This window comes from Trachypithecus francoisi, unplaced genomic scaffold (assembly GCF_009764315.1).
Source record: "Trachypithecus francoisi isolate TF-2019V2 unplaced genomic scaffold, Tfra_2.0 Lachesis_group3, whole genome shotgun sequence".
Taxonomy (NCBI): domain Eukaryota; kingdom Metazoa; phylum Chordata; class Mammalia; order Primates; family Cercopithecidae; genus Trachypithecus; species Trachypithecus francoisi.
In genome coordinates, this window is record NW_022681468.1 from 69,640,708 (window position 1) to 69,660,743 (window position 20,036).

The 20,036-nt window shown below is 42.0% G+C and overlaps 1 long non-coding RNA gene across 1 annotated transcript in view; it reads right to left on the reverse strand.

Moving 5' to 3' along the window:
* LOC117069804 overlaps window positions 1-20,036 on the reverse strand; it is a 102,336-nt gene that overhangs the window by 53,589 nt on the left and 28,711 nt on the right. The window lies entirely within an intron of this gene.

A 20,036-nucleotide genomic window follows, 5' to 3' on the forward strand; every position in this document is an offset into this window, starting at 1 on the left:
TAACACAAAACTGCTTGATAATCAAAGGGATAAAACTGAAAGGCACCCAGACAGCCAGAGCTGCCAACAGGCATCAGGCCTATGTTCCAACACAACTAAGCCGGCCACTGAATCCAGTAAATACGATGAATCAATATAGGGTCAGATGAAATGAGAGGCAGCTGCTCTTTCAGAAACATACCCCGTGCTGAGTACCACATGTAGCATGTTCATAAGATGACTTACAACCACATCCGGCAGATATTTTACTAAGCAATCTGCAGTACATGTTTTAGAATAACTGTCTTTTGAAAGTTGATGCAACAGAGAAAGTTATCTTTTGTAACCTCCAAGAAGACTGTTACAATTCAAGGCCTAACAGAGAAGGATTTGTAACTGAGAGCTACCCTCCACTCCTGGAGAGTCTGAAAGGAATCCTTAGGAAAGGAGGGTCATCTCCCTCAAAGTGCAATTGTCTTTATTAAAGATGTTTTTCAGGATAAGGAAACTACATCTCAGTATTGATTTTAAATGAAGCAAGCATGATGCACATTATGAATAGAAGTTCTTGAAATATACTACCTACATGACAAATACCAAAGTATCCATTATGGCAGAATACACAGTTTACATTAATTTTAATATTTTTGCATGATTTTAACTATTACATAGCTTTTAAATGTTTTTAATTATGTAAAGGTATCCTGAAGACAACTGGCACAGAGCATAGTTACCATAAATGCAATTAACAAAATCTTTCACTGATTTGCTATCTTATACAAAGACACAGTGCCATTCCATGGAGCATCGTGTTTGGCAGCTACTCATTATTTGTTTAGTGTTAAAATACATATTGAGGGCTTACTGCATATCAGGTACTGTGCTAGGTATTGAGGTTAGAAGAGTAGAACACTGAAGAAGGCATAATCCCTGGCCTCAGGGAGCTCACAGTCTAGTGATGCAGACAGACAAGTACATTAACAGGTAAATCATTGCCATCTGTGATAAGGTCTATGATGGAAACAAATACCCCACAGTGAAATGACCAGGGAATTTGATTCAGAGAAGGCCTCCAAGAAGATTCCTTTTTAGCTGAGACTTCAGTGATAAGAAGGAGCTGGCCATGTGAAGACGAGGGTGGATGATGGAGAAGCAGAGCATTTCAGGCAGACCTATGGCATGTGCACAGGCAGGCCCTGAAGTGGGAAAGACATCAAGTGTTTAAGGAAGTGCCAGAAGTTCTTTGTGACTGCATCAAAGTTGGTAAGTGGAGAGATCACCAGAGGAAGAAGGAGACGTGGGCATAGAAGAACCAAGCAGATCCCAGTAAGTCAAGGTAGGGGGTCAATTAAATTCAAAGTCCACCAGGAAGCTTCAAGTAAGAAAGCACCATGATCTGATATAGATTTTTGAAAGGTCATTCTTCTATGGGAGAATAGACTAAAAGCAGCAAGATTGGACATGCTGGAATGAGGTAGGAAGCGGCAGTAGTCCAGGCAAAAGGAGATGGTATCTCAAATCGGGGTGCAGAGTTTGGATATGGAGAAAACTAGGGTATAGATTATGGAGATGGGAAGAAGAAGACACATTCGATAAATAATTTAGAGACAAAATAAAAGGTTCTGTGTATGTGTGTCTTGTCTCCCAATCAGATTGCAATCTCTTAGAGAGCAGAACCTGTCTTCAGACTTACACTGGGAAATCTCTGTCCAGTCAAATGTCAGACATTCATTTGGAATGAGGATTCTTTCCTCCTGGTTCTCACCTGCCTAGCCTTTCCATCACTGGGGCCAGCTGATTTGACCTGAAGAAAACTTAATGTCATTATAATGGGAATATGCCAGGGTCTAAGGTACCTCAGGAACAAACCCGATAAGGAGAGAGAGAGAATGTGTCTTAGCGGGACAGAAGCCCCAGAAAGGTGGCCAGCAGTCCAACACCTACTGTCATGGGTGCACACACTTGGACCATTACCACTGGCAGGAAAGTACTCTCTGGCAGGCAGTCACTGCCAAGGAAGGTACACAGGGTCAGGTTAGATTCCAAGTCAGGAGGATCAGGATCCATCATCCTTACATTTCCAATGTATTTCCTGCCCCTATGTTAATCAGAAACTGGAGTAACCCTAAGGAACACAAATTTGGAAGCATGATGGGAAGGCAGGGAATTTATTCAACAAATATTTATTGTACACCTTCTATGTCCAGGCATTAGTCTAGGTTCAGGAGTAGAGCAGCGAGTAAAAGTCTCTGCCTTCAATGAGCTTATATCCTTGTAAGGAAGACATATGAAAGCAAAATAAGTAACACATTAGAGTAGAAAGAAAGGCACACCATGAAGAAAAATAAACCAGGATAATTCCATTTGTCTAGAACATAGGATTTATGGTAGAAAAATAGAAGAGAGAAGACTTACATGAAAGATTGATGGAAGGCAAATTTGCTGAGAAGAGAACTAATGAGCTGCAAAAGTACAGAGAACTGAAGGTCATGGTGATGGCAATGAGGAAACTCAGCTGGAGTTGAAGAATAATATAATATTGGAGCTAGAGAGGGCCTTAGAGATTCTGAATCAACCCCCTAACTTTACAATAAGGTGAGATATAAGGGCTAGCTACCCAGTGGCTTAGGATCTCTGCCATTTTCCTCTGCTCCCGTTGCTGTTCCAGCATCCCCTGCCATCCTACCTCCCCATGGTATGTTCTGGCTCTAGAGAGAAACTCCAGATTCAAGGTCTTGGAAGCAGAGCAAATCTATGTGACAGGTGAGGCCCAAGGTGTGATTAACCCTGTGGGCAGCTGAAGTGTAGGGAGGGTAATGAATATCACTAGTTCATCATCTGCTACATGCTAAGTGCTTTACATGTATTGCCTAATTTAACTCTCTCAACAACCCTGTAATGTAGGTATTATCTCCCACAACAGACATAAAAACCCAAGGTTACACAGTTGGAAAGGATTTAAACCTGGGCACATTTAACTCCAAAGCCCCTGTTCTTTCTATTATGCCACACAATCTCCTAGCATAGGCTCAGTGAGTTCAAAAGGGGGCAGGGTTAAGCAGGAAGGTGGGGGGGGGGAGGTCAAGAGACAAATGTCACTGTTCATGGAGTCATGACCTCTTACTGCAGACAGAGGGTTAGGGGCAATGCTTCAAGAGGTTGGCAGAGTCGATGATATGGATATTAAAGTTCCTGAGGATGATGTTTCTATGTGGAATATGCATGCATACATATGCACACATTTACATGTACATGCAAGTGAGGGAGAACAAAGACCAAGATCAACATAGCTGGAGTTGAAAAGAGGCCTGTGAGCCCGGTACTCAAGTTCTCTGTGACTGGGGATATTAAAGTGAATGCTAAAGGGTTTATCATGCTTTGATTTTGAAAGTTATTAAGAAACCCCAGAGACGTGTATGTAAGAAATCCAATTAAATAACAAATGTTCTGGAATAGGAAAGCAAGAATAAAGCCCATTTGCTACCAAAGACACCAGTAAAAGTGTAGCTTTTTATGACTCTCAAGCCAAAGGGTAGGAACCTATTAACAATAACATGAGAGCAGACTCTTTATTCTCCAATATGAGAAGCCACACAGCAGCCCCCATGAACACACAGGTGGCTCTGGACAATGTCCTCTGGCAGTAGATGCCTGGAGGCCCAGAGAGTCTCAGTCCATCTTGATTGTCTCTTTCTGGAGAGTAATGGAGAATGATGACTTTCTCAGTGACTCTCAAAATCATGCTCCCAAGCCTAGCAACATGTCCTATAGCTTGTGTAAGGTACATGGATGTGCTTTAGTCAAGGAATAGGCCAAGGTGGATATACAGGACTGCATGACTCAGCGAGTCTGGCACATAAGCGCACACCTCCACTCTTATAAAACCTGTTTGTGTAAGTTCATACTTGGCTCTATGCCACTATTGTCTGTAAAAGGCATAACTGTCCTTCTGACGCTGTGCAGGGGCTCTTGGGGGCTTGGCTCAACTCAGCTCAATATGGCTTAACATGGTAGGCCTGCTGATGCGGAGAGACAGCCGGAGCTGTCCATCTTTGCAGACAGACAGGAGGGAGCCAGGACACAGCTCGACTTACTTGTGCCCAGAGAGAGAAAGAGTTAAGCTGCTGACCCTGAAGGCAAGGGAGAGCCGGACACACAGCTGTGTGTGGGGGCGGCCAGCTCAAGCAGCTGAGACAGGGCAGACAGAAAACTGTTGATGGGAAAGCTTCTGGATAAAACTACATTTCACCAGCCTATGGCCCCCCAAGTGTTCTTTCTGCCCATCCACCCACTCCCTTGGACTTCAGCATGGGCTGGACCCAGACCCTGGGATCTGACAATTGGCGACAAGGATGGGATGAAGTGAGTGGGTCTTCAGCCTCCAGGGCTCTAGGCTCGGCTATGTGGCTGCAGCATGGGCTGTGGTACCCAGTGGTACCCGTGCTGCTTGGATGAGCCCTAGTGGAAACATGGGAGGCAGTGGACATATCCCCCGCGAGTGTACAGAAAGCACGGAAGCACCTGGAAGTACGCAGCACTGAGAAGCAGCATGCCTTTACCAGCAGAGTCGGGGGGGCATTTGTAACTGTGCTGCGGGAAGTGCATGCCCAGTCCCTGCAGGATGCAGCGCAGGGAGGAGGAGGAACCTTCATTGCAGGCTCGCCCAGTGATCCGCCAGAAAATAGAGCATGAGCAGCTGTTGGGCCCAGACACCCCCATCATGGCGGAACACATTTCCTATGGTGCCTGTGCCCCCGTTAAGCAAATAATGTCTGCAGTCATGTACAGACTTACTGCAAGTCATTCAGGAGGAGGAGGACATTACTGTACTGCCCCGTCCCGCCGGACCATTCCAGTTCAAAGAGTACCTGCTGCAGTTGGCAGAAGTACAAAGCCTTTTCTGTTTGATAAGAAACTAGCCAAGATACCCGGCTTATGGGGAGCACTGGATGACCAGAGTCACCTGTAGACTTGGCAATCCACTGGTCGCTGCACCTGGATAAGTTTCCGGGCAGAGCTGCATTTATTGATGACCATGAAAACTGGTCAGTGAAAGTGAAACCTGCGTCTTGGCATCTTGGCATTGGCCACTTGGCTCTCTGCTTATGCAGTGTGTATGTCTCTCCCATGCCTAAGGATGGGATTCTGGGGATGGATGTTTTGCACGGCTTGGCAGCTGTGCTGTCTGTCACAGACTTCATGGACTGCTGGACAATGGAACTGGGACAGTCCACTGAGAGCCAGGAACAGTTTGCCTTCATGGAAAGATGACAATGGACTTTCTCAGTGTTATATGCATAGGGCTCAGGATCTAGGGGTGCTTCAGGCCCCATGGCCTTATCTTGCATTAGGACTGCAGGCCCCAAAACCTCTTGTAAATCTGCTCAGGGACTTGTACTTAGTGTACTTCACTGTTCTAAGTAGGTGGGCTTATGCATAGGCTATATGTATAGCCCCATCATATATCATGGTTTTGTTGATGATGTTATATTAACCTCTGATTCGCTTGCAGGTTTAGAAGTGGCAGCACCCCTCTTACCTAGGATTGGGATAATGCGGCTGAGACAGCCTTCCTGGTAGCCAAGCAGGCTATTCAACAGGTACAGGTCCTATGAGTAGTGAACCAGAGGTGCCCGTTTAAGCTAGATGTGCATACGACCACAGATAATTACAGTTAGGGCCTATAGCAGTGCAGGGAGCGCCTGAGTATGCTAGTAGGCTTTTGGTCCCAACTATGGAAGGGAGCTGAGCTCCAGTATCCTTTAATAGAGAAGCAGTTAGTAATAGCGGGATGGGTGCATTCATGGATAACCACCCCCCAGACTGGGAAAGTAGTTAGTAACTGCATATGCTGCCCTTCAGGCTCATAAAAGCATGTCAGGACAGTTACAGTCATTGTGCAGACAACTTACCCAGTAGCAGGATGGGTGTGTTTGTGGATAACAACCCCCGGAGTGCAGACATCCACTTTAGTGAAGTGGGGCACCTACTTCAAACAGTGAAGTACACTAAGTGCAAGTCCCTGAGCAGATTTACAAGAGGTTTTGGGGCCTGCAGTCCTAATGGAAGATAAGGCCATGGGGCCTGAGGCACCTCTAGATCCTGAGCCTTCACTGTTAGGAAGGGCATCCCCCATTCCTAATAGGGCATAATATACAGATAGGTCTAGCTGGGGTGCTACTGCTGTCTGGACTGTTGTCACAGTCCAGCCTTGTACTGATGCCATATGGTTTGAAACCAGGTGTAAACAGAGTAGCTAATGAGCTAAACTCAGGGCAGTGTAAATAATAATCACCCAAAGGGTGACACCTGTGGTAATCTGCGCCTATGGCTGGGCAGTTTATCAAGGCTTATGTATATCGGGCCTGCATGCCCAAAGCCTATGTGTCATACCTGTGTATCCAAAACCTGTGTCTCCCTCGGCCTGGCGGGTAGAGTATAAGGTACATGGATGTGCTTTGGTCAAGGAATAGGCCGAGGCGGATATCCAGGCCTGCATGATTCAGTGAGTCTGGCACGTAAGCGCACACCTCCACTTGGTATATAATCTGTTTGTATAAGTTCATACTTGACCCTATGCCACTATTGTCTGTAAAAGGTATAACTGTCCTGCTGACGCTGTACAGGGACTCCTGGGGGTTTGGCTCGACTTGGCTCAACACGGCTTAAAATGGCAGGCGCGCTGGCACCCAGAGAGAAAGAGAGAGAGTGCCAGAGCTGTCCGTCTTTGCAGACAGACAGGAGAGAGCCAGGATACATCTCGGCTTGCTCATGCCCAGAGAAAGGGTTAAGGTGCTGACCCTGAAGGCAAGGTAGAGCCAGCCACGCAGCTGTGTGTGGGGGTGGCCAGCTCAAGCAGCCGAGACACAGCAGACAGTGAGAAAACCACTGATGAGAAAGCTGCTGAAAATAACTGCATTTCACCTGCCTACGGCCCCCCAGGTGTTCTTTCTGCCCATCCACCCGCTCCCTCGGACTTCAGCATGGGCTGGACCCAGACCCTGGGATCTGACAACTTGTTATGAATGCAAATCCCGTGGCCCATCCTAGACCTATGGAATCTGAAGCTCTGTGAGGCCCAGCAATCTGTGACTTAACAAGCCTCCAGGTGAATCTGATGCCTCCTGAAGCTTAAGAATCACCCCCAAAACATCTCCCAGGAACAAGAGACAGTCTGCAGGCAAGAGAGCTACTGAGTCAGCAATCAGGAGTTACTTAGGGAAACAAGAAACCCCCTATGTGAGCGTCCTATTGTCAACAATTAAGTCAAGATTATAGAGATTACAAAAGGTATTTAATTTTATTAGACTCAGTTTTCAAGCAAAAAGAAAGCTAAAATCATTAACTGCCCACCTTACTCCCCCAAGAATGGCCATTATCAAAAAAATTGAAAAATAATAGACATTATCAGGGATGGGGTGAAAAGAGAACACTTCTACACTGCTGGTGGGAATGTAAACTATTAAAACTATGGAAAACAGTGTGGAGATTCCTTAAAGAACTAAAAGTAGAAATACTGTTTGATCCAGCAATCCCACTATTGGATATCTACCCAGGTGAAAAGAAGCCATTGTACGAAAAAGATATTTACACATGCATGTTTATAGCAGCACAATTCGCAATTGAGAAAATGTGAAACCAGCCCAAATGCCCATCAATCAATGAGTGGATAACGAAATTGTGATATATATATATATACATGATGGCATATATATATGATGGAATATATATATATGATGGAATATATATATATGATGGAATACTGCTCAGGCATAGAAAGGAATGAATTAATGGCATTCGCAGCAACCTGGATGGGATTGGAGACCATTATTCTAAGTGAAATAACTCGGGAATGGAAAACCAAATAGCATATGTTCTCACTCATAAGTGGGAGCTGAGCTATAGGATGCAAAGGCATAAGAATGATACAATGAACTTTGGGAACTCAGTGGATGGGGAAAGGGTGGGAAGGGGGTGAGGGATAAAAGACTACAAATTGGGTTCAATGTCTACTGCTCGGGTGATGGGTGCACCAAAATCCCACAAATTGCCACCAAAGAACTTATGTAACCAAATACCACCTGTTCCCCAAAAACCCATGGAAATAAAAACTTTTAAAAAATCAAATTAAAAAAAATCCTTAACCACATAGTGATCAGAAAACTTCACATTGTATCCTGCAAGCGAGTCTCCCAATCACCTTCAGCAAGAGGCAGCACCAGCACCTAGGAGAGCATGCTGGAGAGTGGAGGGAGAAGCGCCTGCTAGGCATCAAAATGGTGATAAGAGACATCAAAATAAAACACAGCTGAGCAACTGAATGGCCACTGAATAGCAATTGCCCTTTCACCTCAATTACTCCAGAGGGCAACTGTGGATTCCATGCAATCATGGCAAAATAATTGATGTTCACACTAATGACACTGCTTCCTCAAAGAACAGCTATGTTCAGCGTACTCTTTAAGATGACCAGTTTCCTTAAAAACGTTAAAGGGACACTTTAAGGGGTAAACTTTAGTTATCCAGAAAGCCGATATAAAACATTTAAAACATGTTTCTCAACAATACCAAATAAATGAAGTCTTTTGTAATTTTTTTTTTTTTTTAAATCCTAGGGAAAAAAAGTGACAAGAAAAATAATTGGGAAGGAATTTGAGGCCTGGCAACTGGTGTGACTCTAACACCAACAAACTGTGCGACAAGGGGCAAATTACTAAGCACTTGGACTGTAATTTCTCTGGATAAATCATTCATTTCTTGAAGGAGGGAGTCTAGGTAACCTCTTATATCCCATATTTCTTTAAAAATCTTAATCTATCATATAAGTCTATAGTCTCACCCCAGGCCCAGAAATTTCTTCCCTTGAAACTATCTCACCTGAGAATCTACAGATTCCCTCAGGAAGCTGTTCTTCCCATACTGTCTGCCCCCAGAAGTTAGAGAATTTAACAGTTCACCTTAAGTGGTTACAATTCTGAAATTCAATATTCTTGGGAAAGGGATGTTATACTACATTGTATTTTTTTCCAAGAAATTGTTTAATCTATATAAGTTATTTGACTCGGTCATTAGCAATCTTTGTGCCAAGATAGCTCCTAATCAAATTCTGGCAGAATATAAGTACCATCGAGAAGAAAGCATACAGATCTTTCTTTCGAGAAGTACGTATTTTTCTTTCTGGTTGAGCAATGTTATGCAACAAATGCTTCCAACTGGCTTTCTATCAAGGAAAATCATTAAAGATGAAATGCTCTAAGGGACATGATCATAGAAGCCTGAGATGCTTGTAAGTAATTACATTCATGCTGATAATTAGAAGAAATAGTCTGTGTAGTGGATATAGTACAATCACCTTTCACCACTGGTCTTGGATTTGATTTCTCCAAGGAATGCCAAGAAAAGCCTTTATTTAGCTGCAGTTTATGCTTCCCTCAATCCACTTATTTTGTAATGTAAAAAAGGAGAATCTGAAAAAAGAGAATGGGCACCTTGACATTTTAACTGCTTTGTTTTTAATGAAAATTTGCTTCTTTGAAGTGAATATAAAGCAGGTACGGGCAACAAGCCAGAAAGTGCTTATTTATCACCGAATAGCCTCACATGTCCTCAAATGCCTTAACCTAGCGTTTAGAATATGCTCAGATTTCCCTGCTAGCTTGTATGCCATGCTTATACAAAGCAAAGCATTTCTTAACAGCCAAACAACAGCACACACACACACACACACACACACAGTGTGCCCACAACCTTGGCAACAAGTCCCAATGCTCAGAACGTAAGAAGAAAATCTGCCTCCAAAGCCATCACTAGGTCAATGTACATACATGGATAGAGCAATTTATCAGAATTGGTGTTTCTCCCCAACGAGCACATTGACTGTGGTGAGCTTGGAATAAAATTGACAGCAATTCTCTTTTATATTTTATAGTGAATCTGTTGCCTGTAATCACTGTGGACGAAAATTTGTTATAATTTCACTTCTTAATCAAATGGATGCTCAAAGAGCAGAGAGGGCACTAAACCAAAGAGACACTTCTAGGTCCTTAGCCTGTCTAAAATGGTTAATACTGTTGCTCTCCCCCTGCTCTTGAAACTCTACTTTGGATTTCCAGTGGCTATGTTTTCTAGTTCTCGTTTCTCTCTTCTGCTTCACTGTCTCCCACTGCCTGCCCCTTGAGCACACAAGTTCCTCCAGGGTTTTCTACCCAGCCCTTTTCTTTCTTATCCTATACTCTCTCCACAGGAAGAGGCGGCATCTTCCACTAAAATCAAAAACATCTGGATGGGAATCCCAGTTTTACCATCCACTTGTTATGTATGTAATCCCAGGCCTCAGTTTCCACTCAAACCTTCCCTCACCAGGTCCCCATGAGGATCAAGTGAGAGTTCAGATATCTGAGCACTGAGCAGAAAGCCGGATCATAGGGAGGTTGTAGGGGGAAGAAATATCCTTTCTTCCCATCTTAGGTTCATGGCTGAGGCCCCTATGACAAAAGACAGATTAACAAGAGAAAAGCAAATAAATGTATTTAAGGTAAGTTTTACATAACACAGGAGCCTTCAGAAATGAAGCCCCGGGTCAGGTGCAGTGGTTTACGCCTTTAATCCCAGCACTTCGGGAGGCTGAGGCAGGCAGATCATGAGGTCAGGAGTTCAAGACCACCCTGGTCAACATGGTGAAACCCCATCTCTACTAAAAACACAAAAATTAGCCAGGTGTGGTGGCACATGCTTGTAATTCCAGCTACTTGGGAGGCTGAGGCAGGAGAATTGCTTGAACTTGGGAGGCGGAGGTTGCAGTGAGCCAAAATTGCACCATTGCACCTCAGCCTACATGACAGAGCGAGACTCCATCTCAAAAAAAAGAAGAAGAAGAAGAAGGGGGAGGAGGAGGAGAGGAGGAGGAGGAGGAGGAGGAGGAGGAGGAGGAAGAGGAGAAGAAAAAGAAATGAAGCCCCAAAGAAAGTATATTTTTGTATTTTTTATGTTAGGCTTGATGAAGAGGTGGACAGCCGTGGAGAAGTATGATTGGACAAAGCATGCATGAACTAAAAGTAATAAACTCAGGGGGGACTTGGCAAGGCCTGCTGAGATTCTTCTTGGCATCTCTACATTTTCCTCTTCCTTCCTCCAGGTATAGGGAGGGCACTTCTCAGATGAGGATCTCATGGCCTGCTGCAGGGTAGAAGAATGAGAAGAAGGCAAGAGGGGGCTTTCTGCTTCTGCTGCCTTCTCAAATACTAATGTGTCACATTTGGGGACAGCAGGTCCTCAGCCCCATCTAGGTACTCAATGTATTTATGTTCTTCCTCTTTTTCTTCTTCCTCAGGCAAATGCTTCCTCTCCCACCGCTATGAAATAATCCATGGACAATTCTTCAGTAGATGGGTGTTCTCTATATGTAGATGATGACCAAATCTATGCACACAGTTCATACCCCATTTCTATCAGCCAGCTGATGCTGGGCCCACAGGCACCTAAAACTTAATCCAAAATTAATTGTTATCACCTCACATACCCCTGTTGAGTTTAAACATGTGCCCCCAAATACTTCATATAGTGAAGTTTTAACCCCCAGCATCTCAGAATGTGGCCTTATTTGAAAGAGGTTGTTGCAAATCTAACTAGTTAAGATGAGGTCACACAGGATAGAGTGCATCGCTAATCTCGTATGACTGGTGAGCTTATAAAAAGGGAAAATTTGTACACAGACACACATGCAGGGGGAACACCATGTGAAGGTTAGAGTTATGCTACCACAAGCCAAGTAAATTCCAGAAGCTAGGAGTCAGGCCTAGAACAGAACCTTCCTTAGTGCCCTTGGAAGGAGCCAACTATGTTGACACCTTTGTCATGAACTTCTAGCCTCCAGAACCCTGTGACACCAATTTGTGGTACTTTGTTATGGCAGCCTAAGACACCCACCCTGAGCTGCACCACACAGCTCTGGAAGGTGAAGTTCGCCACTTCACTGTGAACCACAAGGTCACCTTTGACTTGCCCTTTTCTCTCCACCATCTCATCTGTCTTGCGCTAAATCCTTTCAGCTCTGCCCAGGAAATAACTTTCTGTCTTTTCCCCATCCTGCAGACATGGACAGAGTCTGCCTCATCGTCTCTCATCAGGTGACAACATAATTGGTTTTCTGACCTCACTGTACTTTGTCCACTTTAATCCTGCTTCCACACTGCCACCAGAGTCACTTTTTGAAATCACAGATCACAGATTGTAATGGTCCTTACGATTTAACCCCAATCTATCTTTTGGTTCCATCTTACAATAGTCTCTTTCAACCTCTCCTCTCACCCTAGAGTCCCTGCTAAAACATCACACTGCATCTCCAGACACTTCTGGGCAACTCCACCACCCCTAAATCTCCAGCCCTCTGTGCCTTTGCTGGTGCTTTTTATCTGGTTGGAACGCCCAGCATCTTTCTTCTTCAAAAGTCAAAATATTACTCAATCCTATTAAGGATAGAGATAAGGTAAGAAGAAAACACTGGGTATTAGTGAAAATCAATCAGTGAGTAACAGTTAGAAGTAAAAGGTGGTTGACAGGTTTTCATTTTAAGTATTACAGAGTGTTTTTCAAACACCTAAATCTCAACTATGTCTGGGAGATTATCCTGGTATATAACACTTTATAAATTAGCCAACTATGATAGTATATCGTAGTTCATACTTGAATGACACTATCAAGGTTGAAACACTGAGTATAAGATATCTCTCTGCTCATTCAATGACAAAATCAGGTAAGAAAAATTCTAGCAAGGCTAGAACTTAACAATCGCCTAAAGTGAAATACGCCTTCTTGTTAGCAGGTTACATTCTAATCCAAGATTGTTTCATTAACATTAAAAATATAATATTCCTCTTATAAATTGTCCAGGTCCCATAGGAGGCATTCCATTTTTAGGTATTATCCTCATGTTTCTGATGTTCCCTGAACTCTACCGATCATAAGGTGTTGCACACACCCTTCTTGAGGAACATCTTAAAGAAGTTGTTTTCCCAAAACCTCTTTGACTCTTGTCAGCCCCTTCATTCCTCTCTCAAGCTTAACAAAAAATACACAAGCTGCTAAGTCTAAAACCTAGACTATTTTACCAACTTAAGTCCCCATTTATGCTGTAGACCCTGGCTGAACTTCTCCCTAACACTTTGACCAACTCCATGTCATGGATTCAAGTTATGTTATCTCTGAGGTCCTTGAAAAAAACCCAACACATATATACCTTATATGAACACACAAAAAGGATTTGTCACTCGCATTCTACAAGCAGCTTTACTGAACTCCAGACTCAACCCTAAAGTCTCCAAATTGAAATCCAATCACTTTCCCACTGCAGAAAGGGAAACCATTGATATTGTCTTGTTCTTCACTAACCCCTCTCCCAGACATGCGCACTCTGTGCGCCTGTGCCCACCCACTTGTGTATCCTCTGAGTCCCTGCATGATTCAACACCAGTAATTCCCTTTCGCCACTCTCTGGGGGTAGGGGAGAGGGGAGGACTGAAGAAAAACTATTTTCAAAAGTAATTTTTCAAAGTGGCACAGTCAAAGTGGCAAAAGGTAACTATTTATCATAATTATGGTAATAAAGAGCATTATTACACTGTTGACCTTTGAGGTTGGAAGAGAAGCTTTCAGCTTACAAACATGAGCTAATGAACGATGAATTTTAAAACCACGTGCTCTTCTCACTCTCCCATCCCCTGGACCCCATGCCAATGCCCATTTTCCTCTTATTGGTTAAAGTTCAAGTGGGGGTAGCATTGTAAGCTTAAATTTGGTGCAAAATAAAACAGACATTCTATTAATTGCAAAATTAAAAGCTCTTCCTGGAAGGGGTCCACCATTTTCACAGCCGACACCACCCTCGCTCCCCGCACTGCAGAGCCTGCTTGTAGGGCTGTACGTGTTCTTCCTTGTCTTTCTTCACTGCTAATCATAGAGTCATGAAGTTAAGAGGAATACTTTTTTCCTTCTTTTTTTGTATACCCTATTGTTTAAATTATTTTTGGCACATAATTGTTCATGTGTATAGGGTACAGAATGATACTGTGATAGATACACATATACAATGTATAATGAGCGAATCAGGGTAATTAGCATAACCATCACAGGAGGAATACTTTTGTTGTTTTTAATCCAATTTTTGCTCCTTCTGTAGGAATACTTTTCAATTCAATGAATTTCAATAATTTCATTTTTTAACTCAATTGAGGTATATTTCCTTTTCGCAAACTATTTTTCCACTGGTATTTTAAAAAACCAGTTAAAGATTTTTCTGTTTTCAATACAGCTTCTCTCTGAATTTTTAAACAGCCCCTGGTTGCCAAATTATAAAATCCTAGCTTGTTTACATATAACCCTTCACAGAGCCACCAAGAGAATCAAACCTAAAGTGTACTTCCACCTGACCATGAGGCAGTCCCAAACACTTCCTACCTTCACACTATACACAAACAAAGGCGCACCCACATGCACATACATGCATGCATCTTCCTGGCATGTTTGGAGGCCTCAAAGTTTTCGAAGAAATTTGGTCAGGGCTCCAAATAGTACTAGATTTCATACCAACACATAATTTACTATTGTTGAAGATAGAAATCCAAATATGAATTTTTTTAATTGCTAGGATTTGAACATATGCTTACCTTAGACTTCTTATTACCTCAATAGACCTCTGACGATCTGTAAAGTTATTTTCTCTTTTTTACATTTCTCTTTCTACCTGCTGATGGGTGCAAATTAAATACAAGTACTATATTTAAAAAGACAACCATGCCGTCATGCTTGAAGCACTCTGAAATGGTTTATTCCTTTTACTTTAACCTTTCATTCAAATTTACTTTCTCCAGTATAGGGGGACATGGTTCTTTATTTATTTCTGCCCTAGACTGCAAGGACCTAAATTGCAAGAATTAGTTATAAGAGGGCATTTAACAATACTGAAGTTTGCTTTTATACCACACTCTACATCAAAGCACCAGCCTTCAAGGGCCAGCTATATTCCTGTTATACAAGTTGATGAATTGCTCTACATTTTGTTATATCTTCAGCTTTAAATGCAACAATTTCCTCATATAAAAACACTGAGTGGTCTGTGAAAGATGTTGAAACACTCAGGGTATGATTCTTCATTGCAGAGCACAAAACTTGTCTATGCCTTGGGCTTATTAATATTTCATCTTCCTATAAGAAATGAGGTTTGTGGCCGGGCGCGGTGGTTCAAGCCTGTAATCCCAGCACTTTGGGAGGCCGAGACGGGCAGATCACGAGGTCAGGAGATAGAGACCATCCTGGCTAACATGGTGAAACCCCGTCTCTACTGAAAAATATAAAAAACTAGCCGGGCATGGTGGCGGGTGCCTGTAGTCCCAGCTACTCAGGAGGCTGAGGCAGGAGAATGGTGTAAACCCGGGAGGCGGAGCTTGCAGTGAGCTGAGATCGTGCCACTGCACTCCAGCCTGGGCGACAGAGCAAGACTCTGTCTCAAAAAAAAAAAAAAAGAAATGAGGTTTGCTTTCTTTCCATAAAATAAATGAAATGGACCCATATGAGCACCATGTGATACTATTATGTCTGAAAGGGAGACAAATGGAAAAGGATAAGATTTTTCATGTAAAACTTTAAACCAAGAGTTTAAAATCAGACCATTGAAAAATAATGCAGTATGTATTACCATCTCCATTTACATGAGGACACGAAAGCTCAGAGATGGGACCACAGCTACATAATTTACAGGGCCCAGTACAAAATGAAAACACAGTGCCTCTTGTGCAAAAATTACCAAGAGTGTCAAAGCGACAGCAACAGAGTATTAAACTAAGCTCAGGGACCTGTGTGACTGCACAGATTGTACACATATGAAGACACTCCAACTCAGACATTAAATAACTTCTGTAAGATCAAGAGTTAAAAAGTAACTGGAGTTTGAACCCTGTAAGTTTGATTTCAAAATTTAGAACTCTCTTATCCTCAAACAATAAATATAATTTCTTGAATCAAGCCAAACATAAAGATTATCTCGAGATAACCCATACAATAGTCTAATTACATCATCATTGATCCTCATTTTGCAGACAAGGAAACTGAGACTTACAAAGGTTGAGTAATTGTCTACTGAAGTAGATGGTTGCTATCTTTTGACTATCCAGCATCCACAACTCCTCCCTAAGAGCACATCAATTCCCTTTTGAAGAATTACCTTTAGCAGAACATAAGCACCCTAAGGGCAGGATGTTTTCCTGTTCTCACCTATATCCTCAGTGCTCATAACACAGGTATAGAGTAGATAATAAGTATTTGCTGACTGAGGTGTGTGTACTGTTTGCCCACCACAGCAAGGGGCCTACAGCCTCACATGCTCTCTCCCTCAGAGGTTCCCTCCCATCACCTATGCAGCAAGAGAGGGAGGGCAGCACATGCCCTAAGTTAGCACTCTCCAGAACTTTGATTCTTGAGTCCCATACAGAAAAGTTAGTGCCTGATCATTTCAATGGTCTTGACCTGACAAGAAATATAATGGACCATGCTTTTGTACAGGTTCTGTCTTGATTCCAAGCCTCACTCTCTAGCCTTCTCATTACATGTATGAGCTACTCACTACAATGCATACACATACATATGCAGATGTCAGGTGTCCCAAGCCCACCCTCAGGTTCCATGATTTACTAGAAGAACTGACAGAACTCTGAAGAACTGTTATGTATACTCATGATTATGGTTTATTACAGCAGAAGGATAAAGATCAGAATTAGCAAAGAAGCCAGCTGTGGTGGCTCACACCTGTAATTCCAGCACTTTGGGAGGTTGAGATGGGAGAAATACTTGAAGCCAGGAGTTCAAGACCAGTCTGGGCAACAAAACAAGATTTTGTCTCTACCAAAAAAAAAAGTTTTTAATCAGGCATGGTAGCACCCGTAGTCCCAGTTACTCGGGAGGCTGTGGCAGAAGAATAGCCTGAGCCCAGGAGTTCAAGGCTGCAGTGGGCTGTGATTGTGCCACTGCACTCCACTCTGGGCAACGGGGTGAGACACCATTTCTTTAAAAAGAAATTAATTAAAAGTAAAATAAAATCAGCAAAGGAAAAAGACTCCTAGGGTGGAGTCCAAGAGGAACCAGAAGCAAGTCTCTAGTTGTCCTCTCTGAGCAGAGTTGCATGGACAGCACTTAATTCTCCCATCAGTGATGTGCAGCAACACAAGGGAAGCATTGCCAACCACAGAAGCTCACCCAATTCTTGGTGTCTAGGGTGTGTCTATTGCCAGCCGGTCAGATAGCTAGGCAGTACCTGTGTGACCACTACTTTGCTACTCAGTGTCCAGTCCCCAGAGATCACACTGATACAACATGACACAAGGCCTCAGGAGTACAAAACACTTGTCTCAAGCATGATGCTCCAAGGGCTCAGAGGCTGTCTCCCAAGAACCTGTCAAGGGCCAGTCCTCCTAAAGACAGGCCTTTCTTTGGAATGTTCAGGGCTTGAGCAATCTGCACCTGCTGGGTTCACCCTTGACTGCACAACATCCAATAAATCTCCTGGCTTTAATTAACTACAATTGATTTCTGTTGTTTGCAGCCAAAAACCTGTGCAATCACACAGCTAATAATTATAGAAGCAGAAAGTTCAGGTCTTCCTGATTCTAAAATCTATGTCACGAAAAATTGGTTGTTATGAAACATCATTTAGCAAAGGAATTTATCAAGTGGAAGAAGACTAATCGGCCACAGAAGTTAAGGCAAGGCTCAGCAGTTCTCTCAGAAACCATCCTAAGGAAATAGTGAATAAATACACAAACATGGGTTTCAGTATTTATATGTACAAATATATTTATTGCCATATTATTTTTATGGTACAAAATTAGAATCAATTTACACACTCAACACATATGATTGGTTAAATCAGAAGCTGATAAACTTTTTCTGTAAATGCGCAATACAGTAACATAGCTGTACAGCTTTGAGCTTAGAAGGCTATACATCATTGCAGCTTCTCAGCTTGCCCACTGTAGTGCTGAGGCAGCCACAGACATTAAACAAATGAGTGTGGTTGTGTTCCAGTAAAACTTCATCTACTTGAACAAGTGAGGATTTGACCTGCAAGCTATAGTTTGCCAACCCTTGGGTTAAATTATAATAAGTATTATTACACACAACAGAATATTTCATTTTTAAAAATTAAGTACATCTATACCTGCGATATAAAAAAAAGCAGATCTATCTGTACAGATGTGAAAAGATGCCTATTGACATATAACTAAGCAAATAAAACCTGTGGACTCATACCATACATATATTTTTGAGAAAAAAGAGATTTGTATACGCACAGGGAAAAATGTAGAAATAAGACTGTTAATAGTGATTATCTCTGGAAGGCTGAAATTATGTGAAACTTTTACTTGCTATTTCATACATTTCTGTCCTGTTTGAAGTTTTTATTATAAACATATATATTTGCAATCAGACAGAAAATTCTATTTCAGAAAAAATCATTAAGGCTGCAGCCAAGACATATACTTAATCCTCTACTAAATTATTCAAGCTTCTAGTAAATTAGAAATCCTGAATCCAGGATAACTTCTGTTTGAGGTAGCAGCTCTTCCAGCCCAGGCATTAGTGCCATCACTCCTTAAAGTTCCTTCCAAGACACGGTTCTAGAGAATTTCAAAATCCGATTTATCTTTTCTCTTCACATCACAATGACTATCCTACCAATAATCTTCCCTCAAAGGAAGAGATTTTTAACCACCTAAAAAAAATGAGCCCTGATAGAAGAAGTGTTATATTTTGAGTGTGGAGGAATAATCTTTATATACAGCTCTGTTACACTACAAATTCTTGGAATTCCAGTTTTCACATTTCATTTCTAAAATAATACACAAACGCCTGAAACCACCTTCTTAGAATTTACAGACAAGCAGCACTAAGAAACCCAGAGCCCTTAGAAGTTAAAAATATAACACCTTCTTGAATTGAATTTATATGCTGCATAAATGTAATTATATACTATAATACTGAAAATATCCAATGCTAAGTTCCTTAGGATATACAAAAATAGATACAAACACACATAATCTATTTCTTTCTTTTAGTATCATTTTTTTTTTTCTTTTTGCATTTTGGATGACTGCTAAGTTTCCTGATATTTATAGAGAAGAATAAAATCAAAAAGACAAGAACCCAAGCCTTCCACAGACCTTGTTTATCTCCAAGGGGTCATTTTGCACCAGAAGCTGTCTTTCATAAAGAAAGACCACTGCTCATAGAAGGTTGGGTTTTCTCTCTCAATCACAGTGTCATGTAATTTCAGAGTAATAAACCATGCTCTAGCATTACGTGTATCAGATATTCCTCAGGAAACAAGGATGGTCTTATATCTTTAAGTGCTTTTTTTTAAAGATTGTCCCGAACTTTCTTACGTGTTCATCAAAAGATGACAGCTTAGTATCTGTTATTAATGTAAGAAAACTGATTTGTAGATAGTTTGCTTAGATCTAATCAAAGGAAGCCTCCTTTTCTGTTAATTGGATAATTAATGGCATTTTTCAAACCAGCATTGATCCAAGTACCTTTTATGCTCATTGGCAGATTGATTATCCATGAAGAAGTTCTGTTATATTTATTATCCATTTGGATGGGAAGGAAGGCCTTGGGGAAGGGACGAAAGGATTCGCTTTGTTTACTCCCCACTCTACCCTTTCAACATTCAGCCTCCTTTGTGAGTTGGCTGTGATTTGAGTCTTAGAAAGGACGAATCTTGACGAAAATCTTTAATAGAATTAAAATCTATTTCAGGCATCAAAAATAGAGTTTGATTATGTCTGTGCATTCATGGTTTCTTAGGGGGAGGGGCACAAAACTCTTGCCTATATTTATCTGCCAAGCCTTTTTTCTATACTCCTGTTTCCCGCCCCCACCTCCCTCTCTCTCATATTTCTATGACTAAAAGACAAAACCATGGGCTGGTTACTGCAACAGTATCATTTATTTGTGTTCTTCAGGCAGCCTGCAACACAGCCAGAAGATAATGGACACCTCATTTATTCAAG